General features: G+C 32.3%; 1 protein-coding gene across 4 annotated transcripts in view; it reads right to left on the bottom strand.

The window, feature by feature from the left end:
- Positions 1 to 13659, bottom strand: part of LOC126776764 (brain tumor protein) — a 486286-nt gene that overhangs the window by 325665 nt on the left and 146962 nt on the right. Inside the window, exon 1 of one of the 4 annotated variants that reach the window (XM_050499513.1) lies at positions 9222 to 9259. The exons of the other annotated variants lie outside the window; for them this stretch is intronic. The gene's annotated coding sequence lies outside the window, so the exon portion shown is untranslated. Of the gene's footprint in view, positions 1 to 9221; positions 9260 to 13659 lie in introns of those variants that run through there. 4 annotated transcript variants of the gene reach the window in all.

Below are 13659 nucleotides of genomic sequence, written 5' to 3'. Positions count from 1 at the left end.
AGTGCACAACAAACATTAATTTGGTATAAAACGAAAAAGGAATTAAGGGAAAAATTCGTAACGTATGACATCCGCACTCTGAAACCAAAGAGCGATTGGAATGAGTGCGCAAAACTCGAAAACGACTGCCTCAATTCAACAGCATGAGCGTCCTGATTTTGTCGTTACTATTTATTCGTTAGAGCACACGGCTGCTTAAAAAAAATATATTCTCTCCTAACTTTAAATTTATTTTTTGAAAATCGAACACGTTCTTTTCTAGAAACCTACCGATGACATAAGAAATACTAGTAAAACAACTAATATGGTAGATAAAATTGAAATTATTTTTCGAAAATCGAACACGTTCCGTTCTAGAAGCATACATATACAATTGAAGCTTTTCAATGTTGCAACATTTCAATTGTTTATTTCTTTATATTTTATCTTTTAAATATTTGGAAATTGACAAACTGGCCAGTAATTTCAATAATTGCGATTAAATGCTGTACACGATTGACGCTTTAACTTACAATTTGTGCCTCATCCATAGGCAAGAGTGGTACTCGGACCTACAGGATTGCTTTTCGAGTGCCATTACCCCTGTTCACCGAAATGTGAGGGTTTTATTAACCTGCGTTTTATTTTTACCTTTACAGCGATGTAGCGCTTCATTTTATGTAATGTCTATCGTCAAAAATTATATTCAGTATTTTAATCGCTTTACGCTGTACCATGGTTCGGTTCTGATATATTTCTTCTGAGAATTCTCATTTCATTGTTATCATTTTAATAAGTTTTAAATTGTATGTTTTTTATTGTGTATGCTTGACTAAATTAGAGGAATAAAATGCTTAAGCTATACAGTACTAGTTACACATTGACTGTCTCGTTGGTCTAGTGGCTATATGAAAGGCCGCAGACTACAGATATACGGGCCAATATAAAGTTATTGGGTTCTTCTGTCAGAAAATTTTCAGTAGCAGCCCGGAGTCTGGAAGTTGGAAGCGTGTACACTCCCGTGCCTCGGAAAGCACGTAAAGCCGTTCTGCGCCTGCGCCTCTTTTCGGTCGTGTCGGATTGCCGATGAAATTATGAGAGTTAGGGAATAGAGTGCACCTGTGTTTGTGCACACACTTGTGCACTAAAATATCTCCTGCGCGATTAGCTAATCACCCTTGAGATTAGCCGCCGTGGCCGAAATCGGTCTGGAGGGCATTACTACCGATTACAGCTAATCGTTACAGAAGTTCCGTATGTCCTTTTCTGTATACTCGACAATATGTTTTACGATGGTTGGTTTAGTAATTAAGATCTAAAAGCATAACAAAACAAACTCAATTCCACATTTATAATATTAGTTAGTAATTTTAATAATGGACGTTATGAGTCTGGTTAAAATTTAATAATTAGGAAGTTGTTTTTAATATCGAAATCATTTTTTTTAAATACGGTCCACCTGATTAAGGTAAGTGGTTGCTTCCGCCCATAGGAATTGGCGATGCAAGCAATACCTTTTTTCGTGCATAGTTATATATGTGATTAATACTTAAGACGGTTATTAACACATTTTATTTTTAAATTTTTTTATTATAATAAAATTGCCTAAATAATATTGGTGGTGCATTGGCGTTGTTAGAAATATTAACCATTTCATACATCGCCAATGCGCCACAAATATTGAAAACTAAGTTATTATTTCCCTTGTACATTTAACACTGACTCACTTCACCCTTCAAGCCGGAACACAACAATCCTAAATAACGCAATTTGGAGGTAAAATATTTGATGGTGGTATTCCAGACGGGCTTGTACAAATCCTTACCTCCAAGTAAGTACGTAAAAAAGGAGAATTTATTAATATATAACCAAGTAAATAAAACGTTCAGCTCGTTAATGATTTTTATATTATATAAAGGCATCGACAAACGCAAGACAAACTCAGCGGTTTAAATTATCTCCCGTTCATTTCTCTCCCGCTTTGTGAATTCGTTAATTTTGTAAACGTTTCCGTGAATTCGAATTTTCCTTATAAGACTGCTACAATTACGGACGCTAACGATCCCTTAGAAGTTTGAAATACCGATAAAGGGTACAAGCAAGTATTGTTACAAAATTATTATTGTAATTAATATATTTCTATTTTAATTATAGATACAATAAATTAATCTTAACTTATGTTATAAATGTGAACGTGAGTTTGTTTGTTGTATTTTGCATACACTTTATATATCGGGGGTATAGAAAAGTACATAGGGTAAGTAACACCTTTCTCTCACACGCGGGCGAAGCCGGTAGAAGCGAGTAGAGTATAAAATAATGGAATAAGTAATCATTATAAAGAGAATTTTAAGATAAAAAATCGGATCACTAAAGCATAAATAAGATTATTTTTAAATACATGTAATTTTATTATTAATATTTGAATTTGTATTAGCTTATTATATATGTACTAAATACTAATATGTTAATTTTTTATAGGATAATGATTTTATTATTATATTTGTATGAAAACTTTTAGTTTTAGTAAAAGTGAATTTGAATAGATTTTAATATAAATTAAACTTTTCCTAAGCATTAAGTTCGTTCACATTATGTAGTTTTAAAGTAGGTACATTTAAATTAAACACGATTCTTTTAAAAAACAATGTCAAAGCGACAAACGTAACGTAACAATGTACCAGGTGTTACAAAACGGTGACGTAGTAACGCTCAGTGTGCAGTCAGCTTTATCGGCTCCATTCCCTTTGATGTCAACTTAAATGATTTAATTGATGGCGCGTCGTTTTCGCTCGATTGTTTCAAACGATACCAATAACTGAAAACTTTGAATTATTTCATTTCAACGTGATTTTAAATTGGCTCTTTGTCAATGACTCTTAGTGCATAATACTTTGTTAAATTTATACTCAAGCTTTTATTCGAGACACTAGCATAAAAAGTAAGAAAGTAAATAAGCAGCCTGTAAATGTCTCACGGCCTCTCCTTTTTGAGGAGGTTCTGAAGGGTATTCGCTTCAATGCGCTTAGATTTTTATCAACCACGTGCAGTTTATCTCACGATGGTTTCCTTCAAGTATGAAAAGAATAATAAACACAAATTAATCACAAGAAAATTCAGAGCTTTTCCGGTTTTGAATCTCGGAATCATCTGTTAAGATTCACGTAACCACTGGGCCATCACGACATAGCATAGTAACTTTTTTTTTATACGGTCGTAATTTTCGTGTAATTTAAATTGATATTATTATACTTACTGGTGGTAGGGCTTTGTGCAAGCTCGTCTGGGTAGGTACCACCCACTCATCAGATATTCTACCGCAAAACAGCAATACTTTATATTGTTGTGTTCCGGTTTGAATTGTGAGTGAGCCAGTGTAATTACAGGCACAAGGGACATAAAATCTTAGTTCCCAAGGTTGGTGGCGCATTGGCTATAAGCGATGGTTGACATTTCTTACAATGCCAATGTCTAAGGGCGTTTGGTGACCACTTACCATCAGGTGGCCCATATGCTCGTCCACCTTCCTATTCTATAAAACAAAAAAAAAAATTGGAAATTTTATAGTTTCAATACGCTGTGCGACAATGGACCGATTCTAAATTGAATCCCATACGAGAACTGAAACATTTTTGCGTTAGATCACACAAACTTTACATACATAAACTTTGCACTCTAATTCGACCTTGAAAGTTGACTTGTCGCTCTCGAAGTTTCCATTCAATTATTAAATAACTGTTTTGACTTTTATGGAATTTCGAATGAGGTCTCTTGTTTTCGTGAAAATCGTACAAATATATTTCCATACTGTTTTTAAAATATATTATTTAAGTTAGGAATTATATTGTGGTTTTAATACATGACGATATCCACCTGACCGATTTACGACTGCAGCTATCAAGGGAGACCAGACAAGTCCACGGCAATGGAAAATATTATTATAGTGTACTAAGCAATGGTGGTACTTATTCCATGAGTATGGCCAATGCAACACGATCGGAAAGAGTTCAGGCAAAGGACCAACGGCTATACGTACTCTCCGAGGTGGAAGCTTAAACACTGCTAATTTCTAGACTAGAGAAAATTCAGGCATAAAAGGCAAATGGGCAACCTGATCGTAATTGATCATCACCGCCTACAAATATTGGCCTATAACTTAGGTATGTTATAGAGTATTATATGATGGGTGGGTGGTACCTACCCAGACAGACTTACACTAAGTCGTACCACCAATAAAAAGATATTAGAGCAGTACAGCAGGGTCTCCAGCCTTAGAAGCTGGTTGCATCTTAAATGCTCAATGATAATATATAATAGAATAATGCTATACAGTTTTTCAATATAAAGAATCGCATTTACCACTCAAAGAATACCATGATCAGACAAGGAACGGTTGAAATTTTACTGCATATAGATTCTCTTCGATAGATAAAACTTTTAATTAAGATTTCGATGAATATTTTAAAATTGAACCTTCAATTTGCAGTCTCAGACCGCTTTCACAGTCGTTAAGTTTTAAAAAACTTATTAACTTCGATATGATTTTTAATTAAAAGCAAATTTTTCGACGCAGTGTTAAATGCACGAATAAATTTAATTTAGTGAATGAATTTTTGTTTTTAGATTTTTACTTTATTGTACACCACAAATGTTAAAAAAAATCAAAAATTACACAACACGAATATAACCTAAATATGAGTAGCATACAACTTTGGCGACCTTATCGCTACATAGCGTATATATTTATAGGAATAACTCATATATTTGAGGTTGGTGGTGTATGTATGTATGTGATAATAATAAATAAAATGAAATAAGTCTATAACAAAAACAAACTAATAACATAATTAATCACTTATATAGTAAGCTTTTATTTATCTGATACATTATAATTCTAACGTGTAATAGTCCTGTCTAATCCTTAACATGACAACAATTTAACAGAAATTATACAAAGATTGATAAATATTAACAGAGCCATGAAAAAACTAATATTACTTACATAGGTTCCTGTATGGATTTGTATGTGTGAGTGCTTGGATTAAAAACTGTATGGAAGTTTGTTTAATATGTGGTATTTGTATTTTATTCCCTATTGTGATTTATAACAGATATTATATATTTATATATGTCGTTTCAGTTATCTATATGATTATAATAGATTAAGTGACTGACTACTAGGGATAGCACCATAAAGTTTTCCATACGGGCTCCTTTTACACAAGTTTAGCACTAAGAAAGGGTTTTTTGATAATGTAATTAGTATTAAAAAAGGGTATAAAAATGTGTATGAAACAAGATTTTTTTTTAAATTTAATTCCTAAGGTAATAAAAGGCATAACATTTTGTATGAAAACCCTTCATCTTTGAAGAAAGAGCTGTAGAAATTAGTTAAGTATAAAGCGCTAGTTGCATATTTATATATATAACATTATACTACAATAGAAAATGTAGAATTTCTTAACTGAAATCCCACGTGTACCTAAATATCTATATTTCTGAGACCTTTCTTAGACCTCATTATCTACAATTCTTTTGTAAGCAGTTTCACAACTCGCTGCATCATAGAAGCCAACGTGGTTCTCCAAGTAGCCCCAATTACACTTCTTTTGATGTGAAGTGCCTGGAACTCTTAGTAGTTTCGGTCAGTGGATATCTTTAATTAAACGCTTGACAGCATCCCACGCAACTCTTTGAACGATTTGAGAGACTTGATTTTATTATGGAACGGATAAATTAAGTTGGGTTTTACAAAAAAATCCCTTTGTTATGATCCAACGGATGTGACCACATGGATCGTGTGTAAGGCATTTGGATGTTGGTTCCGAAATTGGAAATGTATTACATAATATATTTATTATATATGGCAACATACTCTTGAACATATTAATTGGTGTTTGCAAGATGTGTTATTTATTATTTATTTATATTACGTGTAGTATGTTAGAAAAAAGTGTTTGACAATGTAATTAATACAATTGCTACTATTTTTAAAATATGTTATTAAATGTAAAATTCGTATACATATATTTATATATAAATTTATTACGTGTATCTCGGAAACGATTTGGGTATTGATTTGGATAAGAATGGCGTCTAAATGAAATAATTATATACAAATAAAAGTTTATTTATAAATCAAACGATAATACCCAAGCATAATTTAAGCTTCTAATTTATAACACACACACACATATACACACACACTGTTATAGCAGATATTATATCCAAAAATTCTAATATTAAATTATATTGTTATCGCTATAAGCTTATTGATGCACGGTTTAAGAAATCATAAGCACATAATATATGAATGAAATATTTATACAATTCTGACAATTTAGTCAGTTCGCCCAAGTTTGCCTGAAAGAGATCACTGTTCTAGCGATAAAACGCCCGTTGCTCATTATACAACGATATCCATATTTATCTGCAACTTATCTATGTATTTTAGATATTAAATTAGAGAATCATAAATCAATCGAGTCAATTGTCATGGCTTATCATTATATATATTATGTATAACAACAAGTTTTGTTTTCAATTCTTATACAAAACCTGAATTTCAACATATATTTACGCTGTTTTAGAAGTTCAATTCCTTCCATATTTTTCTTACAATAATTGATTCTTATCATTAAAAACAAAAGGAGGCAAGTCTTTATAATGACTAATGAAAGCTATGTATTTTATGTGAGCACGTGTGTTCGTGTGTAACATTTTTGTGTGAGAGGTTGCGTGCTATGTGTGGATTATATCAATGTATACAAAATGTACAATGTTTCTTTTTGTTTGTGCTACGTTTTATACCATTCATATGTTTTAGTTGAAACTCTGTATATTTATTTTTAACACTTGCGTGAGGCTTTCTGGCATATCGCCATCAACTTGAATAGGTTGCAAATTTAAATATGACTTTGTTAAAAGTAAATAAATTTAAATAGCCGTATAAATATAACACAATACACACAATATAAATAGGTAGCAGCCAGTGAATGTTCCCACTGCTGAGCAAAAGTTCACTTTAAGGAGAAGGTTATATTATGCCATAATAGGTAATAAACTTGTAACTATTTCCGAATTCAAATCAAGCTATCTAACACCCGTGGGATATTTTGAGTAATTTGAAAAAAAAAACGTTTAATAAATAAAAAGATAAATTCTACGAGACAGAGAATCTGAAATAAACATTAATTCTCTTTTCAGAAATTTGATTAAGATTGAATTTTATTAGACAATTAAAATTTATCATTTTCCCTTCAACCTTGCTTTTTTCAGTTCGTTAAAAGGCGCCTTTGTGTTTTATTAGTTACATTTTATAAACTTTTTTAAATTTAGAATACTAATTTTTGAATGTAAATGGAATTAATCTGTTAAAGTATCGACCGTTATAATTTAGAAACTCGCATATAAATGACCTCTGGTATTGCTGTACACGATGTCCCAATTCACATTGCATACAGTAACAGTACAGTAACAGCCTGTTAATGTCCCACTGCTGGGCTAAGGCCTCCTCTCCCTTTTTGAGGAGAAGGTTTGGAGCTTATTCCACCACGCTGCTCCAATACGGGTTGGTAGAATACACATGTGGCAGAATTTCAATGAAATTAGACACATGTAGGTTTCTTCACGATGTTTCCTTCGCCAATTATTAACACAAATTAAGCACATGAGAATTCAGTGGTGCCTGCCCGGGTTTGAACCCACGATCATCGGTTTAGATTCACGTGTTCTAACTAGGTCATCTCGGTTCACATTGCATATTCAGCTCTATCTGTTTGGTCATACTCAATTCTGATATTCGTGTCATTTGTAAGGAGTAAGTTTATGGCTTAATATGTTTTGATATTGCGGTTTCGAAAACGCCAGAAGAAATAAACCAGGTATATACAACTATCTCCAGCTCAGATATCTTAAATAGATGATTAAGTACTGCAGAAATATGACGCATATTTATCATTGCTAGACTGTACATTGTCTACGATTTGTACAGCAGATTAAATCCTACGATCCTAGCAAATTAGAGATGTATGAATACAGTTCTTCAATAGATTTCAATTATCAGATAAAATTCAAATTGTAGAATTCAAAGATAGGATTTCTAAGGGGGCTTATCCGTTTCAAGACAAGGGGTCAGGGGGTCTTAAATCGCTATTATAATTAATTCACGGCAGCCTCCGTCTCGTAATGGAATGAGCTATTAAACTCCGGACTGGTTGTTGGCTTTTAATTTATTTCATCTGAACCTTCGCTACTGTTGCGTTTCAATTTCCAACTGTGATATTATTTTTACGGTTTACTTTCATGGCTGGCGAATATGCAAAAGAGACAGCGATAGCATTTTATTGCGCGTGTGAGTGAATTGGATCATCATTAATGAATTGCTCCTAAATATCGTTTATGAGTGCTGTCTCGTCCTGAGCGTGACCTTCATCTCCCCATTGGTTTGCTAGATTAAATTTGGAATCAGTGTCAGTTCGAATAATTAAATCTAATTTCCAAGTTTTCGTTAATTTAAAATTCCATTCCTTTAATACTTATTAATATTGATAGAACAGTTTTTTTATAATTTATACGCAAATATCATCGTACGTTCGTTATATTAATGTTATATTATCTAGGGTAATATCTTTATTTAGTTGCAATTGGTTAATTTCATTTTGGAATCGTGTATGTTCGAATTTTGAATCAATTTAATGAATTCTTGCTTACTTTGAATTTCGAATCATTCCTCATCTTTTAATATTGATGTACATAAATTAGAGATAATTATGTCATTTGTGATTCTTTTTCTGGGCTTCCATTAGTTATTGATCGTTATAAGTAGTTATCGCAAATAATTGTAAATTCTTGTTATGGCAGTTACGACATTTTAAACGTGAAAACTGTTGCCTTGGTTTTTTTTGTATATATATATTTAAGCAAACGAAAAATAAGGTATGGCTTATAAGTAAATATTACTTAAGACTGCGGCGGTACAAATATTTGGATATGCTTCATAAAAATCGCAAAGATTAAAATAAAGTTCAATTTGCATAATCACCGCCACTAGTACCATGAATACGTTGCATATATAGAAAATTGCAAAATGCCGTGATCGACCCCAATTATTGGCCTCTTTTTTGAACTCGTTGAGCGGAAATTACGATTTTGACGATTACACATTGTTTTAATATTTATTTAAATAATATAAACTAATTAACATTTCAGTATAACTATTAAAATATAGTTAATTATTTTACCTGTATTTTGTAAGAATGAAAATCCTAAACACAGCTGCTATTTTCTTATTTACGTAATAAAACACCAAGAAGTTATGATAATATAAAATTATCGATGCCTAGTTAAACTTCACCTCACACAGGACAAATTGTCACCAAAAATAGTAGCTGGTCACAAATCACTGGGAAATATGTCAGGAAAAAAAAGTAAAACACGAAAATTCGAATTTCGAAACCGCTGATGGCGGCAATCCTGTCATCGAACGCAGTGTAGCGTGTACGCGTCAGGCGGGCCGAACGTTCGCTCGCACTGAATAGACTCGAACGATAACCGGCCGATTACGTGTAGTGACGCGCAAGTGACGTTATCGATGTCGATAATATTATGTAATTTGATTGGTCTACTGTGAAATATTGGAATATTCATGAGGGTTTTTCGTAACACACACTATATTGAAATAATTTACACTAAAAAGTATTAAATTTGAAGAATGTGAAATTATTATATATTTAATTTTTATTATATATAATTTTATAAGATAATTATTTATATTAAAATTTATGTCACCTTCTCCAAATTTTATCATCATTTGATAAGTTTGCCCGAACCTATCAGATTCTACTTTTTAGTCATTCAAGTCATTTTACTCAGTAGTTATATATCAATTGGTTATATTACGATGGATTAATAATAATATGGTGACATTTGAAGAAAAATACTTTAATATAAAAAAAAATCATTAGAATATACAGTATAACAAACAATGCTAAGAATTTTAATATGATAAAATGTTAAGACTTTGAAACGAAATTATTATAACTTCAATAAAGTTTTTACAGACTAAGATTTCATTTCGAGTCTTAAATAAAACTTTGGCGGCGACTTGCAAAAACATATTGCGTATTACATACATTTTCAAATATTACAAAATAAAACCCAGTAAAATATTTTATCGATATTACTCGTGCTTAATTTAATCATTACTTTTAATTTCGCCAAACATCTTGTCAGCTGTGCGTGGACAAAAATATTATCACTTAATGTCAACGACACGAGTTCTATTAAACAATTGACAAAATTTTGTTTACTTAATGATAACGATAAGTTGAATGACCTAGACCAAATATTTGATAACATTTAGATTTTATTATTGTTTTTTTTTTTATTTGCGAGCGGTTATTTTAAGCAATTACGCGTCAATATGATATAATTTTAGAACATGTGTGTTGTCTTAGTTTATATTTCCAGATATTTTTTTTAACTTGTTATTTTATTAAGGCATGTACATAACGTGTTTACAGAATAAAAATGAATACACGGTAAAGACATTTACAGTATTTTGTTTATTATGCGTATCAATTAAGTAACCCACACGTGTGATTGCGATGAACACATCTTTTTTTTATGTTATAGGCAAGCGGACAAGCACATGGGCCATGGTAAGTGGTCACCACCACCACCATAGACATTGGCAAGGTAAGAAATAATACCCATTCCTTACTTTGCCAATGCGCCACCAACCTTGGGAAATGAGATGTTATGTCCAGAAAAGGCATTCTTAGGGAGGGTTGGTGTTAGCTTGGAGGCTGGTTGTAAAATAAGGGAAGTCAGGATGTATTTAAAAAAAAATAGCACATAATACCCCAAAAAAATGGGCTGTGGCATAGCCTACAAAAGGGGACATTAAATACCCAAAACAAGTGAAAAATTGAATTAGAGCATAATAAGGACATTTTTATGTTTTTCTTTCTTAATTAATGTGTTTTATACTAGATACTAATCCATATATTGTTATTTAAATGTCTTTGTAACAAAAATATGCTACGTGTATTTGATGCAGGTAAATTATTATAATAAGGCAGGCAATCAGTCACGTAATCTAAGTTGCATTGATAGTCGATTGATAGTCGAGCTTAGAGGTCAGATGGCAATGCAAAAACGAATTGCCTGTCACCAGCAGACGAGCGAGACTTAGACTTATGATGCGAGTTAGGAAATACACTGTAATGAAATAGGATTAGTTCTTTAGCTTATGAAATGATGACATTTCAGTGTAGCGTGAAAACAATTGATCTTATCTAAGATATAGGAAGAAAGGAACATAGGAAGCTAATCACGGATGAGAATGGCGATAATGACGAAATCAGACGAATGGACTGTAACGGATGTTAATTACGAGAATAGTTTATCTGACAACAAAACATCTCCTACCACAAAGAAACTGGATAAGCACAATTAACAATAACGTTACAATTAATAATTGTAATGTGAAAAGAAATATTGTAAACTATTATCTGGACTTATAAGCATTTGTTTTGGGGGTGATTACATTATGCTTCTTCTTCTTTCTAATGTAAAGTCAGTAATGAAAGAAAGAGCGAAATCCGTTTTTTACTAAACAGTCAATACTAACAGGCAAATTATTTTTCACAGAGGGAAGAATTGAAAGTTTATTTTATAACGCTGGGCTTGTATGAGTTAGTGGATATAGTTCTCTCATTTTTTCTTACATTTTTTTTTTAATATCTTGGGACATTTTTGACACACGGCCATCTGATCCCAAATTAATCTTGTACAAAGCTTGTGCTATGGAAACCAGACAACTGATATACTACATATACTACTTTTCTTTTGTAAATACATACTTATATAGATAATTACACCCAGACTCAGGACAAACAGGCATGTTCATGCACACAAATATCTGTTCTGGGTGGGAATCGAACCCACAACCTTCGGCGTGAAAGGCAAGTGTTCTACCAACCACGCCAACCGGCTCACGTCAACCGCATTATATATAGAATTATTTACTATTTTCATATAAGTTTAATGAATTATGAACACAAATTTAGCTTAATTAAGCGAATACCAGTAGTTCTTACGTGCGAGTCTTTCAACATGCTAATATCTTTCTTAATGTTTTAAAAATAATTTGAATTCAAGAAATATATTATATATATGCAAAAACATTAGTACAATAAGATATTTCTTTTTACTTACCCTATTTAGTAAATAAAACCTTTCTCATAACGAATGATGACCTTAATGTTACTTCTCAATACTTTCCAATACCATTTCCATTCATCATAAAAACGCGATTTTCATGTTAAATCAACACAGACATCAAGAATAAACAAAAAATTATTATCAGGCAATAATCATTCTTATGCGTTTATGATACGAACTGGTTTTGCGTAAATACTGTAAGGCATACATGGTGAATTGAAAGTACAGATTTCAACCTTATGGATTGGACGTATGGTATATTTTAGAATGAATGCCATCATCAGGTGACAACTCAAATGAATATGTCCAGCTATCAATCACGTTTGGATGGCACGGAACGTACATTTAAGTTTTGGGAAACTATTATATTTATTCGTCTTATGCTACTGTGATGTAGTGAAATTTAATTTTACCGTTTAAGCCGAAATGATTTGGCATAAATAAAATCTTACTATTTTTTTTTGGAAATTTTAATATGTTCCATACAGAAGTTTCACACTAATGTTACCTTATAAGCTATAATGATGTACTCACCTATAAGCGATATTGTATTTTTCATATCGCTACATACGATATATACTCGTACAGTAACAGCCTGTTAATGTCCCACTGCTGGGCTAAGGCCTCCTCTCTATTTTGAGGAGAAAGTTTGGAGCTTATTCCACCACGCTGCTCCAATGCGGGTTGGTGGAATACACATGTGGCAGAATTTCAATGAAATTAGACACATGCAGGTTACCTCACGATGTTTTCCTTCACCGTCAAGCACGAGATGAATTATAAACACAAATTAAGCACATGAATATTCAGTGGTGCTTGCCCGGGTTCGAACCCACGATCATCGGTTAAGATTCACGCGTTCTTACCACTAGGCCATCTCGGCTTATCGTATTATACTTATATACTCGTATCTATACTAATATAATAAATGCATAATTTAGTATGAAGCAAGCTTGAACACCAAGGAAGCACATAAGCTTTTCATACCTAACACCTGAGATAGAGAGAGGGGTATCTAACACTCGAGCGAAGCCTCATATGTGATTCTGTTATGTGATTTATATGGATAAATCATAATAAAACTGTCTGTCCATACAGTTTTTCGGTAGCAGTTTTTTTGTAGCTAGGACGCTGACGCTGTTCCCACTCTGAATTGCTAAACTCACTTTGAGTTAGTTAAATGCCAGCTCTTGAAGTCAAAAGTGTCAGATTAGTTTAGTAGAAAGGTATTTTATTGGTATCTAATGACAAATCGCTTCATTACCCACCGTGAAATGTCGAAAACAGATTTATATATTATTTTGACGCGTGTATTCTTGAAATTTTGTAATTATAATAGTGGTCGATATTATGTCGCATATCACTTTACGACATTTCGAGTTTGTTCGTTGTATGTTTCTTTACCAAACCTGATTAAATATTTAATAGATAAGTCATATTATCTTGTTTAAA

Source organism: Nymphalis io, chromosome 21, assembly GCF_905147045.1.
Source record: "Nymphalis io chromosome 21, ilAglIoxx1.1, whole genome shotgun sequence".
NCBI classification, from domain to species: Eukaryota; Metazoa; Arthropoda; class Insecta; order Lepidoptera; family Nymphalidae; genus Nymphalis; species Nymphalis io.
This window is presented reverse-complemented; position numbering and strand designations above follow the sequence as displayed.